The sequence below is a fragment of the Phocoena phocoena genome, chromosome 9, assembly GCF_963924675.1.
Source record: "Phocoena phocoena chromosome 9, mPhoPho1.1, whole genome shotgun sequence".
Classification (NCBI taxonomy): domain Eukaryota; kingdom Metazoa; phylum Chordata; class Mammalia; order Artiodactyla; family Phocoenidae; genus Phocoena; species Phocoena phocoena.
Genome location: NC_089227.1, coordinates 29745695 through 29758535, shown reverse-complemented (window position 1 = coordinate 29758535; position 12841 = coordinate 29745695). Strand labels below are relative to the sequence as shown.

The 12841-nt window shown below is 38.7% G+C and overlaps 1 protein-coding gene across 1 annotated transcript in view; it reads right to left on the bottom strand.

Moving 5' to 3' along the window:
• Positions 1–10197, bottom strand: part of DMTF1 (cyclin D binding myb like transcription factor 1) — a 44225-nt gene extending 34028 nt beyond the window's left edge. The window contains exons 1-3 of the mRNA XM_065883488.1: positions 10095–10197; positions 8132–8271; positions 231–353 (exon numbers count right to left, since the gene is read on the bottom strand). The gene's annotated coding sequence lies outside the window, so the exon portion shown is untranslated. The remainder of the gene's footprint in view (positions 1–230; positions 354–8131; positions 8272–10094) is intronic.
• Between the last annotated feature and the right edge of the window lie 2644 nt (positions 10198–12841).

Genomic DNA, 12841 nt, shown 5'->3' with positions numbered 1-12841 from the left:
AATGCATTTTCCCTTAGCAGAAAAACTTAAGAACTATTAACATTTACATGGTGAAGATCTACTGATTCACTCAAGTTCTACTGTACAAATTACTGTTTTAAAAGGACATCATTCATTTTACAATGGTAAAGATGCCATTCCCCAATTAAAGATAAGCGGAGGTCATGATTTAGTTATGACTAAAATTTGCAAATCATGAGGTAAGGTCCCTGGAACAAAGGAATGCTTACCTAGAAAACAGATGGATCAGCTATAGCCCTTCCCACAGAATCGAGTTGCCTTCCCTTTGCCACCAGCATCACTTTCATGTTATCCAGATTGTTTCTCCTCCATGTTCCTACCTCTGCAACGCTCTGAAAAAGTAACAGCATTATACAATGAGGCTTACTGAGAACAAACAACTGTGTGCTAGCAGTATGCTGATGACAATCTAGCCTCAAGCCTCTGTGATGTCTCAACTAGAAGAGGAAGGACAAAACCAGAATTCTTCCATAAGTAGACCTTTTGGAAATCAGCCTCTGAAAGAATTCTCCAATGAAGGGCAGAAATGATGGGATCCTATGCCTACTAAGTCAGTTTATAGGCAGTTTCTCAGCCCAAGTTGCCCCTCATCAGGCAGTCAAACTTTCTCGGAAAAAACAGGTTGAATTACACCAGTGGTTCTATGAACTGTAGATCTGGGTACATGTAACATGACCTAGGGTGTATACCAACCAACAATACCACAAATATTACCAGTAACTACATTTTTCTTTATAACAATTAACATCTCTCTTTAAATGTAGTACCATATTTCATCTTAAAGCATTAGAAACTACATAATATCTGTTAACAGCTCTGCCCAGGGATCTGTGGGAAAAAAGGAATCCTAAACAATCAGGCCAGAAAACATAAATTACAAGAAAGCTTTTGAATGTATTGTGAAACTTACAAAATCTGAAATGATTTGATTTTTTTAAAAAATTTATTTATTTAATTTATTTATTTTTGGCTGCATTGGGTCTTCTTTGCTGTGCTTGGGCTTTCTCTAGTTGTGGCAAGCGGGGGCTACTCTTGGTTGTGGTGCACAGGCTTCTTATCGTGGTGGCTTCTCTTGTTGCAGAGCACAGGCTCTAGGCACATGGGCTTCAGTAGTTGTGGCACTCGGGTTCAGTAATTGTGGCTCATGGGCTCTAGAGCACAGGCTCAGCAGTTGTGGCACACGGGCTTAGTTGCTCCGCGGCATGTGGGATCTTCCCGGACCAGGGCTCGAACCTGTGTCCCCTGCATTGGCAAGCGGATTCTTAACCACTGTGCCACCAGGGAAGTCCCCATGATTTGATTTTTAAAGGTTTCTTTCAATAAACTTCTCATCTTCATCCCAAAGGATCAACCGAAAATTAAAAAGCACAGCAAGATTTAAGGTTCAAGGGGATGTTTCAGCAAAAACCAATGATTAAAATTCTCATTTTTGCAGTGAACTCCTCTCTAGGATGGGTATCTTTGAGAACTGCTATATATAAATAAGTCTGTAGTGCAAAAGGTACAGATCCTGCTAGAGAAACATCCAGTCAGTTAACAGATTTCATGTTGTTCTCACTTCAGAATCCATTAAGACGTTTAAAACTGGTTTGTAAAGTAATACCTACTGTAGAAGATGGAGAAATTAAATGTTAAAAAAAGAAAAAAGAAGTTAGAACGACCCATAAACTTACCAAAATCATACTTCACTCTTGTTGATGTGTGTGTGTTTGTGTATGAGGCTATACTGTAGAAGCAATTTTATATACTGCATTTTAGAGTTCATTCACATTGAAAAATGTGAAGGAAACCAAGCCAGGTATTTAACTGAAGTTTTCTGTATCGTTTAAAACTTCCACTGCATAAAAAACATGACATTATCCAACAAACAGCCTATAACTGGACATTTACATTCTTCCCAATTTTTCATTTCTGTAAAACACTGAAACATTCATACACTATTTCTTTAAACAATATTAATTTCTGAAAATTATTAGATCAAAGAATACAACAAAATAAACTTTTAAATCATGCTGCAGTCTATTTCCCAGAAAGGATGTACAAATTTATATTCCAACCACTGAGGTGTAAACTCCACTCCTGGTAGTAAATAAAAATACCTTGCCACTAGTATTTTTATTTAAAAAGAAACAACAAAGCAAAAAAATAACAAACCCAGCACAACTCCTCATGTGATAGGTACAAAATGGTTACTGGTTTAGTAATTTAATGACTGTCATCTTAGGACCCAAATTAATCTAAAACTTCGGGAAAAAGAGAAAATAAAGGTGGATTTGAGAAGATATGGTAAGATACAAGGAAAGGTATCTTAAGGTAAGATACAAGGTAAGTACAAGGAAAAAGGAGTCTGAAATAGCTAGATGAGAGTATTTCATTCTTGATAACCTGTACTGGGGTTAGAGGTAGATCCCATGCAGTGTACTAGCTTTAAATCAGGACTCTAGGTTCATTTTAAAAAGTCTGATAATTCATATTAGAGATGAGTAAATGCTTCTACACTGCTTTGCAAATTAACTAGCATATCTGTTCAATCAACAAATATATATCACATGTGCAATGTGCCAGGAACTCTCTAGGCACTGGGATATAGTGGCTACTTTTTTTTAACCCCCAAAGATAAGCTCTTGACTTACCTTCCTGGGGTTCTTCCCCTCTTGTACTTACAGCTACACAGTCTGGATTTAGTAGTATTTAAGAAACTCACCTAATTTTATTTTTAATTTACTTTTTAAGGTAACACATTTACATGGTTCAAAATTCAAAAGGTAAATGTGAAGTCTACTTTCCACTCTAGTTCCCTAGACCCCCTGCCTGGAAGGTAAACAATGCTGTCAGCTTCTCATGCCTCCTTCCAGTTATTTTACTCATATATGTCAATATATTCCTCCCCGCTACATACACTTTTTATAGAATAGCATCATACTACAAATAGGGAAGCTTACCTTAACGGCTACTTTATATTTCTTCATCAGCAAGTACTGTAAGCCAGCCAACAGATTAACAGCAAAGTCCCCAAGGTGGGACCTGATTTGGCCTGGCAGGAGGGGATTAAAAAAGAAAGCCACTATGGCAGAGGCTTCCGAGCAAGGAGAGTAGCTGAATTTAAGGCTGGAGAAAAAGACAGGGGCACATCTCACAAGGGCTTATAAATCCTTGGACTGTTTTAAATTGGGAAATATAATTTACATTTTGAAAAGATCATTCAGACTGCAATATGGAGAATGGATAAGGGAGTAAGTCATGAAACAAGCAGCTGTCCAAGAGATGATAGTCATTTGGAATAGGTGGCAGAAATCAAAGAAAGGAGCTTGGACAGAGGATTTATTTTGGAGGTAGTGTTGACAGGATTTGCTGAAAGTAGATTAAGAGATGAGCTATTTCAAGATGATTTGGCTTGAATAATTGAGTTTTGGCTTGAATAATTGAGTTTGGGGGCACTAGAAGATATTTATTCAATATTTTTATTACTGTTAATATTAACAAGTTAAGATATACGGCACCCAAATGAAGATGCCAAGTTGCCAGTTGGAAGCTGGAATTCAACAGGCAGGGATTAGACCTGTAAATCTGAGTTAGTGGCATGCAAATTGTTTTTAAAGATAAGATCACCTACAGAAGTTAGAGAAGACAGCCTAGAGTTCTGAAGCAGAAGTCAAGCAATGCACAAACAAGGAAAGGAGACTGAGAAGGACCAGCCAGGGATACAGGAGGACAACTAAGAGATGTTACTTAAAAGGCTTGAGAGTGTTTTTCAAGGAGCATTAAGTAGTTGACTGTTAAATACTGCTGACAGGATAAGATGGAGAAGTGACTACTTGATTTGGCAATAAGTAGAACACTGCTGACCCACTGGAATACAGAGAATTGGAAGTACAGAAGGTAATACAAAACAGGTCTTGTACAAGGTTTAGCTCTCAAAGAAAGCAGAGTGAGAAGATCTACGGTAGAGTCAAGACAGCTGTTATTTATAGGAAGAGTACATCTGTATTTTAATATGACTATTAGAGTAACTGAAAAATGTTGGTAAATAAATCAACTTACGATAGTAAGGTACAAAGTTGAGTAATTTAGGGCCTTGTACTGTAATTCATTATACGTGAAACTATGCTTAACTTCAAAACCCGTTCCCCATTTGGTTTAATAGGGAAATATATCAGGAAGATCTCCAATTCTAACATCAAAATTTTGGTTCCCTTTGGGGCAAATAAATATACATCATCAGCCTATTTTTTTTATAAACATTTTTTAAAAAAGACAATCTACATATTTATTTATTTAGGCCACACCTCGAGGCATGTGGGATCTTAGTTCGGCTCCTGCACTGCAAGCGCAGAATCTAACGACTTTCCTGGTGGACCACCACGGAAGTCCACCATCAGCCTATTTAGATCTTCCTTTCTTTCTCTCAAATGGGTTATACCATATGCACTACTTTTTTTTAACCAACTAGAAGTGAGAACATGAAAGGAAAAAATTTTAATAGCCATTTTAATTGGTGAAATGGCATTCTGGCACGTTTCCATCATTTGGTGGATATCTTAATGCCTTAGTAAAATCAAGAAAAGAATACCTGAAATGTGGTACAGAACAGTTATTATACTCACATTTAAATGAGAAATGTATTTGTTTACATTTATAGCTCTCAATGAACAAGATGACCCTACTCAATGTAGAACCAAAAAACCTACTACTCTTGGATCTGTTAGTTAACACAGACTTTAAAGACATGAATCCTTTATTCTACTCCATTCCAGTATTGATGTAAAGTTTTTATTCATTAGATTATGTTAAACTGGTATTTCCATCAATTGAGTCTACATAACTGTCCTGGTTTATCAGGCAACTAAGTGTCATAATCTTCTAAAAACTAGATCAAACCAAGAAAAGTGGCATTTCCTCCTGGTTTTGGGACTAGTTTCTGTAGATAAATGTTTACTGGTTCCCAAGCACAGGACTAGTACAAATGGCGAAGGGTAGATTCTATTATTAGAGATCATGAGAAGCACAGAGCTAACACTTGCTGACCCTTGATGCTTGAAGATGTGATTCTTCATTGCAAGATGGGGTGAGACTACATGGTGTGAAAAACATTCAGTACTACAAAATAGTTTTATAAGGGGAAATCAAGCAAGCTACAGAACGTAAAGTACCAGAATTTTACTGGATGAGGCAAAGACTGAGAAACACTAGCTGACGCAAAGTTTTTGGCATAATTCAATAAGGCAGTAAGGACACATTTAGTTTTCAGATGTCTTTTTTCCTGCCCCAATATAATAAGAAAATTACTCATTTTCCTTGTTTTTTGGTGATAATCTTCCAAACCTTTCAGCCATATATCAACATACCATTTTTAATTGTTTTTACGATACTGTGATCATACTGTCACATCTTTTATAACTTTTTTTTTTGCACTTAACTTTATGGGGAGCATTTTCCGATATTACTAGTTATTCTTCCATAGCAATTTAAATGGGTACATGGTACCTAAACTTATCTAACCATTAACCTACTACTGAACATTTTTGTTTTCAAGGTCTTGCTATTATAGACTCCATATTGGCCACTACCATACCTTAGGTGGTACATAACTAACGCCTTAGGAAATGCTTGTAAGGGGATTTGCTTAGTAACATACAATAAAAAATCTGAAAGATATGTTTTGAAATTTTTTTTTTTTGAAAGAATGAAAACTCTGCTAAATAGAAAGTCTTAGTGAAGACTTTCACTAAGAAGAGAATAGGTAACAAATTCCTGGACTTCCCTGGTGGTGCAGTGGTTGAGAATCGCCTGCCAATGTAGGGGACACGGGTTCAATTCCTGGTCTGGGAAGATCCCACATGCCACGGAGCAACTAAGCCCGCGTGCCTAGAGCCCGTACTCTGCAACAACAGAAGCCACCGCAGTGAGAAGCCCGCGCTTGCCACAACTAGAGAAAGCCCGCGTGCAGCAACGAAGACCCAACGCAGCCAAAAATAAATAAGTATATTTTTTTTAAGTAAAAATAACTTAATAAAAAGAAAAAAAAATCCTATATCCTGAACATGGGGACATAGAGGGATATCAGGAAACAGACAAAGCCACAGACATCTTAAATATTGATTTTATTAAATATAGGAATGAGGTCACTTCACAGTTGAGGTTGAATGCTTTAGACTATGGTCCCAGGGGATTTGTTCTTCTGTATACTTTGTGGAAAAGTTTGAGAAAGAGAACTATAAATGAACATACAAGCATACTGAGTTAAGGTACCTAACTAATGTTCATTATGGCTTGGTTTTAAGATAATATGACTATATACCATAAAACATCAATAAAGATATTAACAGGGTTTATTATAATAGGCTTTAATTGTTTAAGATGTTGATTTCAATTACCAACTACTGAAAACAATGACACTATTAGAGTAAAAAAATTACTTGGTAGTATCATTCATTTCAAGGTACAGCATTTCATACCTGGTTTGGCAATACAACCATATTGCTTATTAAAAACCAAAAATGTTGTCTTTTACCCGGTGCATGATTTAAGAGCTATACAATGTGTATTTGGCTACATTTTAAGATTTCAGCCATTGAAAACTGAACCCTTTAAGCAAGGCATCATCAGAAGCTCTTTAAAGGTAATACATTATCACTATAGTTCTGATATACACTGAAGCCAATTTTTAAACCACACTTCTGCAACAGATACTAAAATACACATAGACAGTAAATAAACCTAAAGAGCATTTTTCTGCTGCCTAACACCTGATGGTCAAAAAGATTAGTTTTGACAACCGGTTACTTGGAAGAAGGGCTTGACAACACAGTGCACACAACTAAAATAACAGCTAAAAAAATGGCATAAGGTTAACACACACACACACACACACACACCCGCCAAACAAAAAGACAATTAAATTGTTCATAAAGAGCTCTCCAGTGTGCTTTTTCATGACAACTTCTTTCTGGTATTCATTGGTGGAATGGGATCTTTCTATAAACGTGAAAAAGGAGACATGATAGACAGGTTTCTTCTTTTATTTAAGTTTATCATTTACCTTTACGGAATCAAAACAAAAACAAAGCCTACTTGTGATTTCTATTACAAGCATCCTCTTCACAAAAGGAAAAAAAGTGAAGGAGAGAAATAATATGAAAGAAAATACCACATACATTTGATAACTCTATTTTATATTTAATGCCCTTGGCAATAGGTTTATCACTTTCTCAGGTCACTGCGTAGCATTTAAGGACAGAAAAGGCTTTGGAGCTGAATTTGCAAAGCATTTAGAAGCATACCAATTCCTAAGGAATCTTCTTATATGAGGGGGAAAAAAAAGGTGCTAAAAATGATGGTGGTAAGAGAAAACGATTAAAAAAGAAAACTCCATTTTGATGAGGCAGGTTAAATAGTGTTAAATAGACAGCCTCTACATATGATATTAAAAAACTGGAACTCTTCCTAATCTTTTCAAAGTTTTGATGTCTTTACAACAAAACACAGTTCCCAGCCCCCCTCAATATTTTAACATCTATGTGCTAGGCTGTATATTCCTAGGGACACTTGTTTCACATTATCTTACTCATCCTCACAAGTGTTAACTTAAGTCAGTGTTCTCAATGGAGCATGAAAACAACAACTGTTTAAAATAATGAGATGTTATTTTCAGGACATACAAGCTTATTACAACATTAATAAAAATTAGAATCTGTAGTTGTTGGAGAGATAAATAAGTGAGCAGAAAGATAAATATTATGTGGGAGAAGTAAGGACTAGTTTTGTTTTTATTTCAATATTAACTAGTAACATCTAGCTAACCTTACAAATACACTTATCTCTCCCGCTGCCTTGGGGTGAAATGAGGTAACTTTTCTAGATCTTAAAAAAGCCCGTAATAAGAAGAGAACTTGGGAAAAAGAAAGAAAAAAAAAAAAACTAAAGAGGACAACTACCTTCTTTCGGGGTATAATTCTCTACCAATAACCATTTCCTGTGACTGCTTCCCCTCAAAATACTTCTAAAACCTGAACACCCAGAGAAAAATGTTTATATAGTATATATTTATGCATGGAACTGCTCAAAGTGTGGACTTAAAGTTCTATATAAGTATGCAATGCCCAGTACTTACTGATTAACTGTTGATGAAGACAGGGCAATAGCATTTTGGCTCCACCATCTAGCTCAACTGCAATCAATTAAAGAGATTCACGGAGAATATGCAGGTTCTAGATCAGTCCCAAAAAGCATATTTTGGGGTGAGCCTATCAACTAAAATAGTAAAAAAAAAAAAAAAAAATTAGCTTTTTTGGTGGCACATTAAGTACTTACTTAGTATATGGGAGTTAAAATAAGATTATCATAAAACATGAAATATTTTTTCTTCATAACTAACACGTAATTTTTTCCCCAGAAATGATCAGGCTAGTTTTTGTCCCTTGTGAATGAAGGGAAAAAAACTTTATTCTCACACCAAATTTTAGTCAAACAGATTGACAATTTTTGTAACGGTAAGGAACATAAACTTAATTTCTCCCTGAACCTTAACTAAGTCTCTAAATCTTAACCTAATAAATGTATCTTACCACCACTACAGCTTAACAGTAAAAAGGTAAGTTTTTGGTGTATTATCAGCACGGTCTTTAAACGTTTAAATGCTGGTAAATTATTCAAATTACTAAATAAATAAATAGAAAAAAATGCAGTGACACACAAGTTATTTGAAACACAAGTTTAAGAGCAGCTCAAAGAAAAAAAATCTGAAGTAATGGAAAAATATGAAAATCCTTCCCTGAAAAATAGTTTTTCTGTCTGTAAAACTTTCAACACAATACAAGAATGTCTTACTTGAACTGGAGCTTAAAAGCTATAAATGGTTGTCTTCGGGAAATGAAAATAAAGGTAAAATCGATAAAAAATAAAATACTTCCAAACGGTATTACTGTAAGTTTAAAATACTGAAAATTAGGAAGTAATCCTACAGAATACGCTTTTTGTCAAATGTCCCAACAAGCAGCCTCACCTACGGTCAGAAAGAAGGTGCACAACGATAAATCAAGTTACGAGAAAATAACCATTGAATGTGAATTTCCAAATTCAATCAGGGAAAGGGAGCCCTGACTTTTACATTTCACAGATTAATCACCTCTCCTTACCTACACCGAATTATTTTTATTCTAAAAACACATGCTGTACCATTCAACTGCATAGAATTGGCCACTTCTACCCTCAAACCTATGCCGCAGATTCCCTAAAGATTCTCAAAGTCTATTTTAAAGGACGAAGAAAATTAAAAAATTTTAAAACTTCCTCGGAGCTCGTCAAACTACAACAATCCCTATGTTGCAGGCTCATTTTCCTGTTCTCTGCCGGGTTAGGTCTGTCTCCCCGCACTTCAGCTCCTATCTTTCCCTTTTAAAAGAGACTCAGGCTGACAGTGATGGTTCGGCCAGCAACCCCGATCCCTTCCGCTTAGGCCATGAACAGCTGAGCGAGAGTGAACCCCAAAAGGTGGGAGAAGAGTCGAAGAGGCGAAAAGGTAAGAGGAAAAAATAGGGGGTGCGGTGAGGTGGCGCGAGACAAGCCCCAACTCTCTCGATCCCATCCAAGCTCACCTCTCCTTCACTGTACCAAATAAAAACGAAAAGGTAACAAAAACGTAAAAAAGAAACCCTACGAAAAAGCAAGAAAGGCTTCCTTACTCTCGGGGTTCCCGGGCCCGAATCTCTCGCCAATCTCCCGGCCCACCCCACCCCACCCCCAGGGGTCCCGGCGCCATTTAGCTCCTCCGAAGCCGCCGCCATTTTCCGCCCCCGCCGGATCGCTAGCTGTGCCTCGGCGGCTGATCGCTACCCTGCTCTGCAGCCCACGCCACCGCCACAGGCCCGGCCCCGAGAGGGAGGCCCTGGCGTGAGCGTGCGGGGACTGCAGCTTCAGCGTCACGAAGGCCCAGCTCCCACCCCGCCCGCGGTGCCCGAGCGCCGGCAGCTGGCGCCGGCCGGCGAGAGCAGGCGGGCAGCAAGGGGGCCGGACAGGCTCCACTGGGCGGAGCGGCCCTAGCGGCGCCTGGGACCTGAAGCTTCCATCGCACTTACTTCCTGTTTTGGGTCCGGGCACTTTGGAAGAACCAGGATGGAGGCTCCAAAAAATACCAGGATGGAGGAAGCAGCCACGGGCAAGAGTGGCTGCAGCTGGAGTGAGCGAGCGCGACAAGCCACCGGAAACGGAGCTACGGCCGCGCCCCGCCCCCAGCCCCCGCGCGCTCCCCCGCCCGGCCTCCTCTCCCTGGGGGCGGCCCCGCGCGCTGGCCGCGGCGTCACTTCCGGCCAAGTCGGAGCGCGAAAAAAGGTCCTTGGTTATTTGAGCTTCGAGAGCCGTCTGCGTGGGAGTTTTTCGTTGTCTGCTCTTTTCTCCTCCTCCTACAAGGAAATAGGTACTGACTGATGCCATGAAGGAGGACCTTATTTCTTTGGCGCAACTGTGGTTTTCCTGGCTCGGCGACAGTTGGGCCTCGCCAGCCGACTTTCGTAATTATTCTGGGCCTCGGAGCGGAGGGAGCCTCGCGTGTGGAACTGTTAGAAAGCGGGGTCTGGGTGCAGACGGTAACCGGGAATTGTATGTCTGGCTCTTCTGACTTGGTCTGCCTTGCCGTAGGCGCGTAGAGGTGTTACCCGTTGGGCGTATGATGCAGTTCTTGGTGAAATGTATCCTGTGTGAATATGCTGTTCTGTAGTGCACGGTACGCCTTATAAAGCACGGCTTTTCTAAAGTGGATGCTCTTCGGCTAGCCTGGGGAGCTTTCAGGGAAGACCAATACTCGGCCCCGCCCCCAGAGAGTCTAAGCTTCCAGAGACTCCTGCAGAGATTTTTGTTTTGAAAGAGTCCTGAGTTTTTTTAAATTAATTTCTTTTTACTGGAGTATAGTTGATTTACAATGTTGTGTTAGTTTCTGCTGTACAGCGAGTCAGTTATACATGTACATATATCCACTCTTTTTTAGAGTCTGTTCGCATATAGGTCATTACAGAGTTGGGAATAGAGTTCCCTGGGCTATACAGTAGGTTCTCGTTAGGTAGCTCTTTTATTTAAAGTAGTGTGTATATGTCAATCCCAATCTCCCAAAGAGTTCCGAAGATTTTAGTGGTCGGAACTCTGTTACAACTCTTCTTAGGATTCATTTCACTTGTTTCTAAAATTGATTTATTGTACGCTGCTTTTCTTTTGCTAGTGGGATGAGAGGAGTTTAGAAATTAGATTAGACAAATGTTCTTGCATCCAGCAACTATGTGTAGGCTTAACACTACATTGTCACAATGGGAGTGTAGTGAGCATCGGTTGTAAAGGTCAAATGAAGGCCGTCAAGAGTGTGTATACTACGTCTTGAATTGGTCTTAACTAATGAAGTTGATTATGCTTAGTGATTTCTTTTCCTCTCTTTTGACTTTAAAAAAAAAGTTTTTTGCAACCCCGGTTTCTTTTGAATACAAAATGTAGTTGGAAGACTTCGTGAAAGTGACACTAATTCATTGAAGAAAGGGGAAAAAGTACACACTGAAATGGGTTTAATTAGATAAATATTTGTTTCGATTTTAAGCCAAATGTACACAGCTTTCACCAGTAGTCCACATTATCTATTCTTTCGGGTAACTGTCTCACTCATAAATGTTGCATTTCATAAAAGAGTGTGTAAAATGAAATACCATCACACACCAATTAGAAGTGCTAAAATCCCAAACGCTGACAACATCAAGGGCCCATGACGCTTTGGAGCAATAGTATAACTCTCATTCATTGATAGAGGGAATGCAGAATGGTACAACCACTTTGGAAGACAGTTGGTGGTTTCTTACAGAGTTAAGCACATTCTTACCGTGTGATCCATTAATTGCTCCTTGATATTTACCCCAAATAGTTGAAACCTTACCTCCACATAAAAAGCTGCACAGAGATATTTATACCAACTTCATTGTAATTGCCAAAACTTAGAAGCGACTAAGATGTGCTTCAATAGGTAAATGGATAAACTGTGGTACATCCATACAATGGAGTATTCAGTGCTAAAAAGAATTGAGCTGTCGAGCCATGAAAAGATATGGTGGAATCTTAAATGCATGCTACTAAGTGAAAGAAGTCTATTTGAAAAGGCTACCTACTGATTCCAACTATCTGACTTTATGGAAAGGGCAAAACTATGGAGATAGTAAAAATATCAGTAGTTGCCAGGGTTTGAGGCCAGAGGAAGAGAAATAGGTGGAGCACAGAGGACTTTTTAAGGCAGCGAAATGATTTTGTATAATGCTGTAATGGTAGATACATGGCATTATACATTTATCAAAACCCATACAATGTACAACACAGATAGTGAGCCCTAATGTAACCCACGGACTTTGGTTGTTAATGATATATCAGTGTTGGTTCATCATTTGCAAATAAATGTACCACTCCAGTGGGGTATGTTGATAATGTTCATGTGTAGGGCAGCGACGATGTGGGAAGTCTCTGTGTCTTCCCCTCAATTTTGCTGTGAGTCTTAAACTGTCCCCCAAAATAAGGTCTATTTAAAAAAAAGAAAATATAAAAGGGCCTGGATTTGGACAAGGTTAGCTAACATTTTTTGAGTGCTTATGTGTCATTTAAATGCTTTACGTATATTAAACACATTTAATGTTCACAAGTGCCAAAGCTTCAGTATAGTTATTACAAATGATTCCCATTTTAGAAAAGAACCAAAAAAGTGAAGGAATGTGTCCAAGGAAACAGCAAATAAATGGTAGAGTCAGAATGAAAGCCTCAGCTCCAGAGCCTGTGCTCTGAACTACCCTTCTGCAGCTCAAAAAGCACA